This window comes from Papaver somniferum, chromosome 7 (genome assembly GCF_003573695.1).
Source record: "Papaver somniferum cultivar HN1 chromosome 7, ASM357369v1, whole genome shotgun sequence".
NCBI lineage: Eukaryota > Viridiplantae > Streptophyta > Magnoliopsida > Ranunculales > Papaveraceae > Papaver > Papaver somniferum.
This window is the reverse complement of record NC_039364.1, coordinates 257,878,473-257,892,669: the sequence shown is the minus strand read 5'-3', so window position 1 is coordinate 257,892,669 and position 14,197 is coordinate 257,878,473.

Sequence of the window (14,197 nt, the reverse complement as noted above, 5' to 3'; positions counted from 1 at the left end):
TGCCATATATGGCTTATAGCAACAACATTAAAGTTGCTTTAACTAATTACAACTTCCTTTTTTGTGTAATTTCTAAATGCAATCGTAATCATTTTTAACAATTTTTTTTATATACAACCGAAGATCATGTTGACTGTTTCTTTCGCCCTAGTATAAATTTTCACTAATCGACCGGTTGAATTGAAATATTTTTAGCAAATCTTCCAATATTCTTGATCAGATCACGGTAGATAGTCACCTTCGCAATATAATCATTTGGTTTTTATGAGTCCATGACGTTGCAACCTACCAAACTTGCTGACAAGATGGTACAACCGTAGATCTATGTATTTCATCAATTTTCCTTATCCCAAAAGAACTGCTAAAGAAGAAAAAAAATATCTTAATTAAAATCTTACGGTTATGGTAACCATTAAAAAATGATTATGGTGGGTTTGGTTGCAGAATTCATAATTCTGAATGGGATTAAAAATCCTGTGATTCACATAAATTCCTCGTGTGCTTTGTAACTCAGTTAAAATATCTAGGTTTCATAGTGAAATTTATTTCTTTGGTAAGAGTTAGACTTGCAATGAGATTATTTCCATAGTTTGAAGTTGTACATTATTGTTAGCTCAAATACATTTTATTAAAAGAATTACTACCAAAGATAACTTCAAACTACTAAGAATATACAATGTGTACGAAGAAGCAATTGTGTCTAGAAGAAAATATAAAAATCTTGAATGTCGAGCTAGATAAATTCTTATAAACAACTTAAAACTTTGTATACAAAGAATTAGTTAAGAAAATGCAATTCCTAAATGTGTGAAAAGTTTTCTTTAAAAATTAAAGAAGATTGAATGAGTTCAAAGCCAATAGTTTTTAGTTGAACTGTTTAACTTTTAAATCCATGAATTCAAATGATGACTTCGTGAACTCGTAAGACAGAAAATAGAACTCATATGATCATTTATTAAAGTCCTCAACTTTTTCTACGATGAATATAAAAAAGAGTCAGAAATGAAAGACCAATCTTTGTTTCTTACCTCGAGAAAGTTTCTTCAAATTGAAGTCTTCATGTGATCTTCAGTTTTACATTATTTTTGAGTAACTTGGAAAAATCCTAAGACTCTATTACCTATTATATTTCGAACTGAAGCCGACTTTAGTAGGATAAATAAAAAAATAGTTTGGCATCCAAACTTGACAAAATAATCGACAAACCAAGGTCTGCGGGTTCAGAGCATTCACTCTAACACACCATCTTGAACGAGATTGTAAATATTTGTCGATATTTACACTTGAGTCTATGAATTCGCGTATTGTTCTACTGCTTATTATCAGGCATATTTTATTTTTATTCGCATACAGAAAGAATTCTAGGTAATAGGTATTTACCCATATCACATATTGTAAATTCTTCTCTACACATTAAAATTATTTTAATTAACATATCCATAAAATCTAAAGAGAATTTCAATTTAGGACTTGAAAAACCCCAAATTTTTATATATATATATATACACGGATTGTGCTACTTTTAAATTGTTGAAGAAACATGTTATTTTTTTTCTTTAAAAAGGTAGTTTACACATGCGAAATTCATAGCATGATTCATTCTCTTCAATTTGATTATTTGCATATGAATAGTTTTTTTACAAATAAAATTTTATTCAAGTATATGAATATATTTACTATTCGCAGTACTACTAATTTAATTGTCAACATGTGTCTCACCTGTAAGTGTCATCGTAGTACAGTGGTAAAGTCATTGGGTGATGGTACCACTGACTTGAGTTCAAAACTCTCCAACACCAAATTTTTTACCGATTAAAAAAAAAGAGTGCCTTTCCTGTGAAAAATACAATGTGTCATTATACGAACTTTTGTTTTTGTTGATGACTATCTTTTTACATATAGTTTTTCCAGTGCAATATGATTTATTTTCGTTTCGTATAAATATTTTTTCGCATTTGATATCATTATGAATTTGGACATATTTTTTCGCATATTTACACAAAAACGATCTCCGACGGTAAATTTCATAACAAAGTTATCGACATTTAGTCGTCCGTGGTATATCCTCTGATGGTGCAACTCTGCCAAGCCTAGGAATATTCCCCTGATTCAAGGGAAATTGTATTAGTAAGACATCTAATGGTTTCCTAAAGAGACCATTCCTTTTCCATTGTTTTATTCTATTTAAAATTAGTAAATAACTTATGGAAAAAAAAAGTCACTTACTGGTAGATATCGGGCAATTTGGATTGAAAATCCGGATCATCCATCACCTCCCTTATGATTTTATCATAAAATGCATTCACAATATATGAGAAATTATTGCATTTGCCACTCCCATGACACATCAATAGATGCTGGACTTCCTCAGCATACTGTAAATTTTCTATTTGACACTTATCGACACACTTTTCGAGTGTCACTGTCACGTCCCAAATACTAAACCTGCTTAGCTAATTATAATATAGCATAAACCTGAAGTAACATAATCTTGATCTTCGAACTTAAGGAACATCATCACAAAGTAAAACAAAACTAATTCCCAAACAATCTGATACTTAATAGTTGAAAACTCTCATATGATATGATTATAATAATGTGTTTTTACAAATAAACAAAGAATATATATATATATATATATAAATTATATATATATATATATATTTATATATATAAAATATCCATAAACGTTCTTAATCTGCTAAAGTTTCAAACTACGAAACGATTATCTTCATGCGTGTCATCTCTTCACAAAACTGAAACTGATATCTTGAAATCAACAATCCACTGGTTCATCCTTGGAATCGTTCGTTGTTAATATAAACTAACCTATTCATCTTGTTTCTGAAATCAGTAAGCTTCAATATCATCTCCACCCATTGTTCCAAGTCTTATAACCTTCACTGGTGCAACTACTAACCTCAAAATTCCACTCCATCGATTGATACGGTTGAAGGAAGAATTTGCAGAGGAAAAAAGAGAAGAAGAACAGAGACAGAACGAAGAGAGAAAGAAGAATAAGTGAATGATTATTCTCTTCGATCCATTTGGGGATAAGGTCGACCAAAATGCTGAGGCGCCCAACACTTGGATAAGGGATGCAAGTCGGTTAAATACCAAAATAACTATTTTTCCCTTCAAAGTAATCTGATGATTTCTTCTTCATCTGGTATCCGAATGACATGTTCGATTAGTCCATTACGCATAACTTTTCGAGATATATCTAACGATATTAGTTTCGTATCTAAATCGTTGTTAGATTAATTTCTATCAATTAAAATCTATATTAACTAATCGAGTCATTAGCGTGTAAATCATCTCTCGATCTTCTCTTGACCGGTCAAATAGCGTTGACGAGCCTGAGAGTCCTTACATTCTCCTCACCTTATAATATTTTCGTCCTCGAAAATGAATCCGTCCTACTTGTATTCAGAACTCCTCACCTTAAAAAGAGACTCCATATCTCGGTTAAATGCAAGTAATGCTCATACTTACAAATGCCTGAAAACTAACTCATTTTAAACGAGTTCGAAACAGAATGAAATGAAATACAATGTTTTCTACAAACATATATGTCTTTCTATAACTAAGATTTAAAATTTGTAGCTCTAAGTTCAACAATGCTGATTTAGATATTAACGAATATGGGAGTCTATGTTCCTCACATTATCTTTCTAGTTCAATGAATTATTGATTCTAGATATATGTAAAGCTACTCAGTAAGTTTTTAGAAAAATTTGAAATATATCAAAATTACTAACCTCATTATTTCTCTAGTGTTGGATTCCACTACGTGTACATAATTTCAAACTAATTGTTCTTTAATCTTAATGAGCTTCTAACCATAATACAATTGGTTTGACCTACAATCTTTTACTTCTTAGCATACACACTCCACAAGGAAAACGAACAATCAATCAAAAGAATATTGTAGTTATTGATAGCTTTTAGTGATTAAGATTAATCTCACAACACAATCCGATTCTAAACTAATCTAGTTATCTATCTGGCACTAAGAATTAACTATTGTTTCCCATGTAAGATCTAATAGTGAGCTCTGATACCAACTTGACACGCCCCAAATACTAAACCTGCTTAGCTAATTATAATATATCCTAAACCTGAAGTAACAGAATCTTGATCTTCGAACTTAAGGAACATAATCGCATAAAGTAAAACAAAACTAATTCCCAAACACTCTGATACTTAATAGTTGAAAACTCTCATATGATATGATTAAATTAATTTGTTTTTTTACAAATAAACAAAGAATACATATATATATATATATATATAAGATCCATAAACGTTCTTAATCTGCTAAAGTTTCAAACTACGAAACGATTATCTTCATCTGCGCCATCTCTTCTGAAAACTGAAACTGATTTGATGTCAAGCCACGCCTATCTTGAAATCGACAATCCATTGGTTCATCCTTGAAATCGTTCGTTGTTAATATAGACTAACCTATTCATCTTGTTTTTGAAATCAGTAAGCTTCAATATCATTTCCACCCATTGTTCAAAGTCGTATAACCTTCACTGGTGCAACTACTAACCTCAAAATTCCACTACATCGATTGATATGGGTGAAGGAAGAATTTGCAGGGGGAAAAAGAGAAGAAGAACAGAGACAGAACGGAGATAGAAAGAAGAATATGAGAATGATTATTCTCTTCGATCCATTTGGGGATAAGGTCGACAAAAATGTTGAGGCCCCCAACACTTGGATAAGGGCTGCCAAGTCGGTTAAATAGCAAAATAACTATTTTTCCCTTCAAAGTAATCTGATGATTTCTTCTTCATCTGGTATCCTAATGACACGTTCGAGTAGTCCGTTACGCATAACTTTTAGAGATCTATCTAACGCTATTAGTTTCGTATCTAAATCGTTGTTAGATTAATTTCTATTAATTAAAATCTATATTAACTAATCGAGTCATTAGCGTGTAAATCATCTCTCGATCTTCTCTTGACCGGTCAAATAGTGTTGACGAGCCTGAGGGTCCTTACATTCTCCTCACCTTATAACATTTTCGTCCTCGAAAGTGAATCCGTCCTACTGGTCTTCAAAACTCCTCACCTTAAAAAGAGACACTATATCTCGGTTAAGTGCAAGTATTGCTCATAATTACAAACGCGTGAAAACTAACTCATTTTAAACGATTTCGAAACAGAATGAAATGAAATCAATGCTTTCTACAAACCTATATATCTTTCTATAACTAAGATTTAAAATTTGTAGCTCTAAGTTTAACAATGCTGATTTAGATTCTAACAAATATGGGAGTCTAAGTTCCTCACACTATCTTTCTAGTTCAATGAATTAATGATTCTAGATGTATGTAAAGCTACTCAGTAAGTTTCTAGAAGAATTTAAAATCTATCAGAATTACTAACCTCATTATTTCTCTAATGTTGGATTCCACTACGTGTACATAATTTCAAACTAATTGTTCTTTAATCTCAATGAGCTTCTAACCATAATACAATTTGTTTGACCTACAATTTTTTACTTCATAGCATACACACTCCACAAGGAAAACGAACAATCAATCAAAAGAATATTGTAGTTATTGATAGCTTTTAGTGATTAAGAATTATCTCACAACCCAATCTGATTCTAAACTAATCTAATTATCTATCTGGCATTAAGAATTAACTATTGTTTCCCATGTAAGATCTAATAGTGAGCTCTGATACCAACTTGTCACGCCCAAATACGAAACCTGCTTAGCTAATTATAATATAGCCTAAAGCTGAAGTAACAAAATCTTGATCTTCGAACTTAAGGAACATAATCGCATAAAGTAAAACAAAACTAATTCCCAAACACTCTGATACTTCATAGTTGAAAACTCTCATATGATATGATTATATTAATGTGTTGTTTTACAAATAAACAAAGAATACATATATATAAAAGATCCATAAATGTTCTTAATCTGCTATAGTTTCAAACTACGAAACGATTATCTTCATGAGCGACATCTCTTCTGAAAACTGAAACTGATTTGATATCAAACCACGCCTATCTTGAAATCCATAATCCACTGGTTCATCCTTGGAATCGTTCGTTGTTAACATAGACTAACCTATTTATCTTGTTTCTGAAATCAATAAGCTTCAATGTCATCTCCACCCATTGTTCCAAGTCTTATAACCTTCATTGGTGCAACTACCAACCTCAAAATTCCACTTCATCGATTGATACAGGTGAAGGAAGAATTTGCAGAGGAAAAAGGAGAAGAAGAACAAAGACAGAACAGAGAGAGAAAGAAGAATAAGAGAATGATTATTCTCTTCGATCCATTTGGGGATAAGGTCGACCAAAATACTGAGGCGCCCAACACTTGGATAAGGGCTGCAAAGTTGGTTAAATAGCAAAATAACTATTTTTCCCTTAAAAGTAATCTGATGATTTCTTCTTCATCTGGTATCTGAATGACACGTTCAAGTAGTCCATTACGCATAACTTTTCGAGATCTATCTAAAGATATTAGTTTCGTATCTAAATCGTTGTTGGATTAATTTCTATAAATTAAAATCTATATTAACTAATCGAGTAATTAGCGAGTAAATCATCTTCCGATCTTCTCTTGACCGGTCAAATAGACTAAACTTGAAGTAACAGAATCTTGATCTTCGAACTTAAGGAACATAATTGCATAAAGTAAAAAAAATAATTCCCAAACACTCTGATACTTAATAGTTGAAAACTCTCGTATGATATGATTAATTAATGTGTTGTTTTACAAATAAACAAAGAATACATATATACTCCCTCCGTTCTTTTTTAATAGGCCAGTTTCAATAAATAAAAGTTTCAAAAAAATAGGCCAGTTTCTTAATTAGGAAAGTCAAATGTTATTTTAATTTTTTGGGACCATTTTTCTCTTAACTTCTTTTGATGACAAGTGTCACGTGGACCACTTCACTTTACTTCTTTTGGTAACAAGTGTCATGGGGACCATTTCACTTCACTTCTTTTATTGACAAGTGTCATGAGGACCACTTTCAATGATTAGTTCTCTTAATTTCCTTAAATTTCGCTAAAAACAAAACTGGCCTATTAAAAAAGAACGGAGGGAGTATAAAAGATCCATAAACGTTCTTAATCTGCTAAAGTTTCAAACTACCAAACGATTATCTTCATGCGCGCCATCTCTACTGAAAACTGAAACTGATTTGATGTCAAGCCACGCGTATCTTGAATCCCACAATCCACTGGTTCATCCTTGGAATCGTTCGTTGTTAATATAGACTAACCTATTCATCTTGTTTCTGAAATCCGTAAGCTTCAATATCATCTCCACCCATTGTTCCAAGTCTTATAACCTTCATTGGGGCAACTACTAACCTCAAAATTCCACTCCATCTATTGATACGGGTGAAGGAAGAATTTGCAGAGGAAAAAAGAGAAGAAGAACAGAGACAGAACGGAGAGAGAAAGAAGAATAAGAGAATGATTATTCTCTTCGATCCATTTGGGGATAAGGTCGACCAAAATGCTGAGGCGCCCAACACTTGGATAAGGGCTGCCAAGTCGGTTAAATAGCAAAATAACTATTTTTCCCTTCAAAGTAATCTGATGATTTCTTCTTCATCTGGTATCTGAATGACACGTTCGAGTAGTCCATTACGCATAACTTTTCGAGATCTATCTAATGATATTAGTTTCGTATCTAAATCGTTGTTACATTTATTTCTATCAATTAAAATCTATATTAACTAATCGAATAATTAGCGAGTAAATCATCTTCCGATCTTCTCTTGACCGGTCAAATAGCGTTGACGAGCCTCAGGGTCCTTACATTATCTTAACCTTATAACATTTTCCTCCTCGAAAATGAATCCGTCCTACTGGTCTTCAAAACTCCTCACCTTAAAAAGAGACTTTATATCTCGGTTAAGTGCAAGTATTGCTCATACTTACAAACACGTGAAAACTAACTCATTTAAAACGATTTCGAAACTGAATGAAATGAAATACAATGCTTTCTACAAACCTATATGTCTTTCTATAACTAAGATTTAAAATTGTAGCTCTAAGTTCAACAATGCTTATTTAGATTCTAACGAATATGGGAGTCTAAGTTCCTCACACCATCTTTCTAGTTCAATCAATTAATGATTCTAGATATATGTAAAGCTACTCAATAAGTTTCTAGAAGAATTCGAAATCTATCAAAATTACTAACCTCATTATTTCTCTAGTGTTGGATTCCACCACGTGTACATATATAATTTCAAAATAATTGTTCTTTAATCTCAATGAACTTCTAACCAATAATACAATTGGGTTGACCTACAATTTTTTACTTCATAGCATACACACTCCACAAGGAAAACGAACAATCAATCAAAAGAATATTGTAGTTATTGATAGCTTTTAGTGATTAAGATTTATCTCACAACCCAATCTGATTCTAAACTAATCTAGTTATCTATCTGGCACTAAGAATTAACTATTGTTTCCCATGTAAGATCTAATAGTGAGCTATGATACCAACTTGTCACGCCCCAAATACTAAACCTGCATAGCTAATTATAATATCGCCTAAACCTGAAGTAAAGAATTGCATAAAGTAAAACAAAACTAATTCCCAAACACTCTGATACTTAATAGTTGAAAACTCTTATATGATATGATTATATTAATGTGTTATTTTACAAATAAACAAAGAATACATATATATATATATAAAAGATCTGTAAACGTTCTTAATTTGCTAAAGTTTCAAACTACGAAACAATTATCTTCATGCGTGCCATCTCTTCTGAAAACTAAAACTGATTTGATGTCAAGCCACGCCTATCTTGAATCCCACAATCCACTGGTTCATCCTTGGAATCGTTCGTTGTTAATATAGACTAACCTATTCATCTTGTTTCTGAAATCAGTAAGCTTCAATATCATCTCCACCCACTGTTCCAAGTCTTATAACCTTCATTGGTGCAACTACTAACCTCAAAATTCCACTCCATCGATTGATACGGGTGAAGGAAGAATTTGCAGAGGAAAAAAGAGAAGAAGCACAGAGACAGAACGGAGAGAGAAAGAAGAATAAGAGAATGATTATTCTCTTCGATCCATTTGGGGATAAGGTCGTCCAAAATGATGAGGCGCCCAACACTTGGATAAGGGCTGCCAAGTCGGTTAAATAGCAAAATAACTATTTTTCCCTTCAAAGTAATCTGGTGATTTCTTCTTCATCTGGTATCCGAATGACACGTTCGAGTAGTCCATTACGCATAACTTTTCGAGATATATCTAATGATATTAGTTTCTTATCTAAATCGTTGTTACATTTATTTATATAAATTAAAATTTATATTAACTAATCGAGTAATTAGCGAGTAAATCATCTTCCGATCTTCTCTTGACCGGTCAAATAGCGTTGAAGAGCCTCAGGGTCCTTACATTATCTTCACCTTATAACATTTTCGTCCTCGAAAATGAATCCGTCCTACTGGTCTTCAAAACACCTCACCTTAAAAAGAGACTCTATATCTCGGTTAAGTGCAAGTATTGCTCATACTTACAAACACGCGAAAACTAACTCATTTAAAACGATTTCGAAACTGAATGAAATGAAATACAATGCTTTATACAAACCTATATGTCTTTCTATAACTAAGATTTAAAATTGTAGCTCTAAGTTCAACAATGCTTATTTAGATTCTAACGAATATGGGAGTCTAAGTTCCTCACACTATCTTTCTAGTTCAATCAATTAATGATTCTAGATATATGTAAAGCTACTCAATAAGTTTCTATAAGAATTCGAAATCTATCAAAATTACTAACCTCATTATTTCTCTAGTGTTGGATTCCACCACGTGTACATATATAATTTCAAAATAATTGTTCTTTAATCTCAATGAACTTCTAACCAATAATACAATTGGGTTGACCTACAATTTTTTACTTCATAGCATACACACTCCACAAGGAAAACGAACAATCAATCAAAAGAATATTGTAGTTATTGATAGCTTTTAGTGATTAAGATTTATCTCACAACCCAATCTGATTCTAAACTAATCTAGTTATCTATCTGGCACTAAGAATTAACTATTGTTTCCCATGTAAGATCTAATAGTGAGCTATGATACCAACTTGTCACGCCCCAAATACTAAACCTGCATAGCTAATTATAATATCGCCTAAACCTGAAGTAAAGAATTGCATAAAGTAAAACAAAACTAATTCCCAAACACTCTGATACTTAATAGTTGAAAACTCTTATATGATATGATTATATTAATGTGTTATTTTACAAATAAACAAAGAATACATATATATATATATATATAAAAGATCTGTAAACGTTCTTAATTTGCTAAAGTTTCAAACTACGAAACAATTATCTTCATGCGTGCCATCTCTTCTGAAAACTAAAACTGATTTGATGTCAAGCCACGCCTATCTTGAATCCCACAATCCACTGGTTCATCCTTGGAATCGTTCGTTGTTAATATAAACTAACCTCCATTGGAGGGTATCACCGGGCCGATATGACACCAAATCATGTCATTTGAAAGAGCTTGACTAGGGGAAGATGTTGAACCTGAATCCTGATGAAGAAGCTTTTGATTGTGGAGTCTTCGCTTTGTTTTTACCTTTTCCCCTTTTATTACTCATAACTTAATTTTGGGGACTTACACGAAGCAGGTAGAAGAAAGGACAAAATACTGAACAGAGAAAAGCACGAAACCGTAGAATTAATTCCTCGTGATGTCAGCGATAAACAAAGGACAAAAATAAACAAAGGACTTGAATAATCGAATTAGGAGAAAGAATTGCAGAAACAACTTGGTTCTAGGTTTCCCTTAGATAAATACGAATAAAACAAACACTGAAAATACAGACAGTACGAGAAAGGAACGAACCCTAGACTTACACTGTTTTCTTCTTCTTCTTCTCTTTTTTGGAAACCTAGAACAAACGCTGTCGTTTCTCTCTCTCTCCCGATTTAATCTCTACCGTAAAATATTTTTCCCAAGAGTAGACGGAACGAGCTATAATTTTCTAAAAATATCACAAATACCCTTAACCAATATTATGTGGAGGCTTCACAGATTTTTGAGTCAGTAGTCGCATCCCGCCTCTATTTCTCCAATGCACCGATGCCTACTGGCAGAAAAAATAATAATGTGGTGGTCACAAGTGAGTTTACACTTTGTATGCAAATATTTTTTCACTTGTATTGGTCCAACCATCTAGGCCGGCACTATGACATACACGGCTAGGTGTCCTAGCTGAGACTTCCACACATGTCCTTTTGAGCTAAAATAAAATAAAATAAAATATGTATATGACTATTTTTTCTCTTTTGGGTTTTTTCCGTCTTTTTTTGGGCCCATGCTCGTTTATGGTTTTACTTATTTCTCACACTCATTTTGCCATTTTCTATTTTCCTCTTAATTTCTTAAACCTATTTATTTTCCTTATTTGCCACATATAATAGTCAAATTAACTTTAGGCATGACTGTATATGACTATTTCATTTTTCTTCTTCTCCACTGATCTCCTATTTTCACTAAACAAGACCATTAAAAAAAGAACATCAAGATCTGAATTCTACATTGGATTTTTATTAAATTTTTATAATAATCTTTTTATTTGTCCTTTATCATTGATTCCCTGAGATGTAGGAGATTAATTGGTAAATCCTTATTATGAAAAACTCCATCACTAAGGAGATTTATCATGGTAGTTAATTTTCAGTCACCTTATTCTCATCAAGAGCTCGTAATTCTCTGCAAATCGGGCGAAAATACTGAGTCGACTCGGGTTTTTTTTCCTCAAATTTTTCCAGATTTTTCATGTTCTAATCCTTTTAGTTTTTACCTAATATGTCTCTTTCATGAAATTTTTGATCTTTTAAGATTTTTAGCTCCTTAAATCCTTTAAAATACTGTTTTAAGGTTTTTAAGTTTTCATGTATAACCAAGTACTTTATGTCTTCTTTGTGTTTGCAGTTTTGTGATATCCTTAAAATGGTGTTTACCATGTTTTTAAATGTGATTCGGCATTCACAACAGTTGTTCTGAAGCTTTTTGAAGCTCTTGTGTTACTTCAGTTTGCCATTTTTGATTATCTGGAAATTTGTCTATGCCAGTTCTCCTTGGTAACTCAGTGCGTTGGAAGATGCCTCGTTCGAGTCAAATTCAAAATTCAAAAAATCTGTTACACGTCTGTTCCGTTAATTACTCTCGCTATCATCCGAAGTCTATTCATTGTCAACCCTTCCTTTTCTGCAGCAGAGCTTACTATGGAAAGAATATTTCAACCATAAATTTCCTCTCAATTTACGAGATACGAGGATGAATATCTCTTTTAATTCAATTACTGACCTAAATTATCTAGGTTTAAAGGTCTATAAAGTGGAATTACTGTTGAGGGTTTTCATCTCAGTGAGTTTTCTTATTATTATCGAAAGATTTCAAAGTATCAAATGGAAGAAAGTAGCTCTACTACTGGTTCAGATCTTGCAACAATATTTATGCAAGTTGCATTGGATCTTGGTGATGTAGAGGATGTTGTTTATCATCAGAGTGATGAAGTTGAAGAAAACAATGATGATGCTGAAGAAATTAGTCTGATTTGGAAAATTTGTATTGAAGGAAAAATGGGTTTGAAGATGGTGGAGAGGTCTCTCAGCTTTATGTGGGATTTCATTCCGGCTGGGGATGTTAAAGTCTTTGAATTGGATGAAAACATTATGAAATTTTGATTTAAGAGTGAATATACTGAGGAAAATTTTTTTGATACTCGTCCATGGAGTATAATGGCTATCTTGTCAGTTTGCTTCATTACAACTCCTTTGTTATTTATCAGGATTTGGATTGAAATGTGCATTGTTTTTGGATTCAAGTGAAGAAGATTCTCTCATAGCATATGGATGTTAAAGTTGTTACCAAAATTGGGAAGATCATGAGGGAAGTGTTGGCTATTGAACCTGCAGATGCAGTACCAATTGAAGGAGTTCCAGTGAAGGTGTGTGTTCAAGTCAATTTGAATTACCCTTTAAGAAGAGGAGTTATGGCAATCACTAATGCTGGATCAATTTTTTTTATGAAAAGCAGCCACACAAGATTTGTCCCAATTGCTACATCATAAATCATATAAATGGTGCTTGTAAAGCTGCTACTGAATATTTGGAATAGGCTCATGCTAAGCCTCATTATTTTGGGGAAGCTAAAAAAGTAGAAAGGAAACAAATTATGATTCCTAGAGAAGATGATCAAGTTCCTAAATTCACCAAGAGAAATATCAAGAAGAGTAGTGTTTTTGTTCCACCAAAAGATGGATATGTTGTGAGTTCCAGAATTGCTTTTGAAGATGTGCAAAATGATTCAGCTGAAGGAGAAAAACTTGGAAAAAGGCAGAGGAATGAATTTCCATATACACATGTTTTGGAACATGTTGATAATGGTAATGTCAAACAAGTGAACACACAGACAACTCACATAGTCACAACAAAGGATGTCCAAAAAGGAAACACAAAGGAGTCTCAGGTATATTTTATACAACCATTTCCTTTATTTGATATTAGAACTTCTTATATCAAAATGAAACTTTTATCACGGAATGTTCAGGGGATTGCAAATAAATTTACTACTGGCCAGTTTCACAACTAAGTTAAAATCCAAAGTCCATATTTCATCTTTCTCTGTGAAACAAAAATTGATGAAAATAAAATGTTTTCTTTAGCCAAGTCAGTACATTATCCTAATTTTGAGTGCATAGATAGAGTACGTAGCATGTGGAGGTGGTCTTATTCTCATGTGGAAAAATGAAATTGATGTGGAAGTGATAGGGTGTGAAAATAACATCATCCATGTTGTGATTCAATTGTGTCCCAGTAAGCCTAAGGCTCTCATTTCTTTTATGTATGGTTCTCCTTATACCGAACCTAAGAAAACTCAATGGAACTTCATATCTGATTTTAATAGTGATGTTCAACAGCCTTGGTTAATTCTAGGTGATTTGAATTTTCATTTGGATAGAAATAGTAATAGTTCTGATAAATGTGTTCAAAATAGAATCAATGATATAGGATTGATAGATATAGGCTATGAAGGTAAAGATTATACCTGGACTAGTAACTCTTATGGGACAGGCTCTAGGAAAGCTAGACTTGATATGGCTCTTAGTAATAATGACCGGATCTTCAATTTTTCTACTG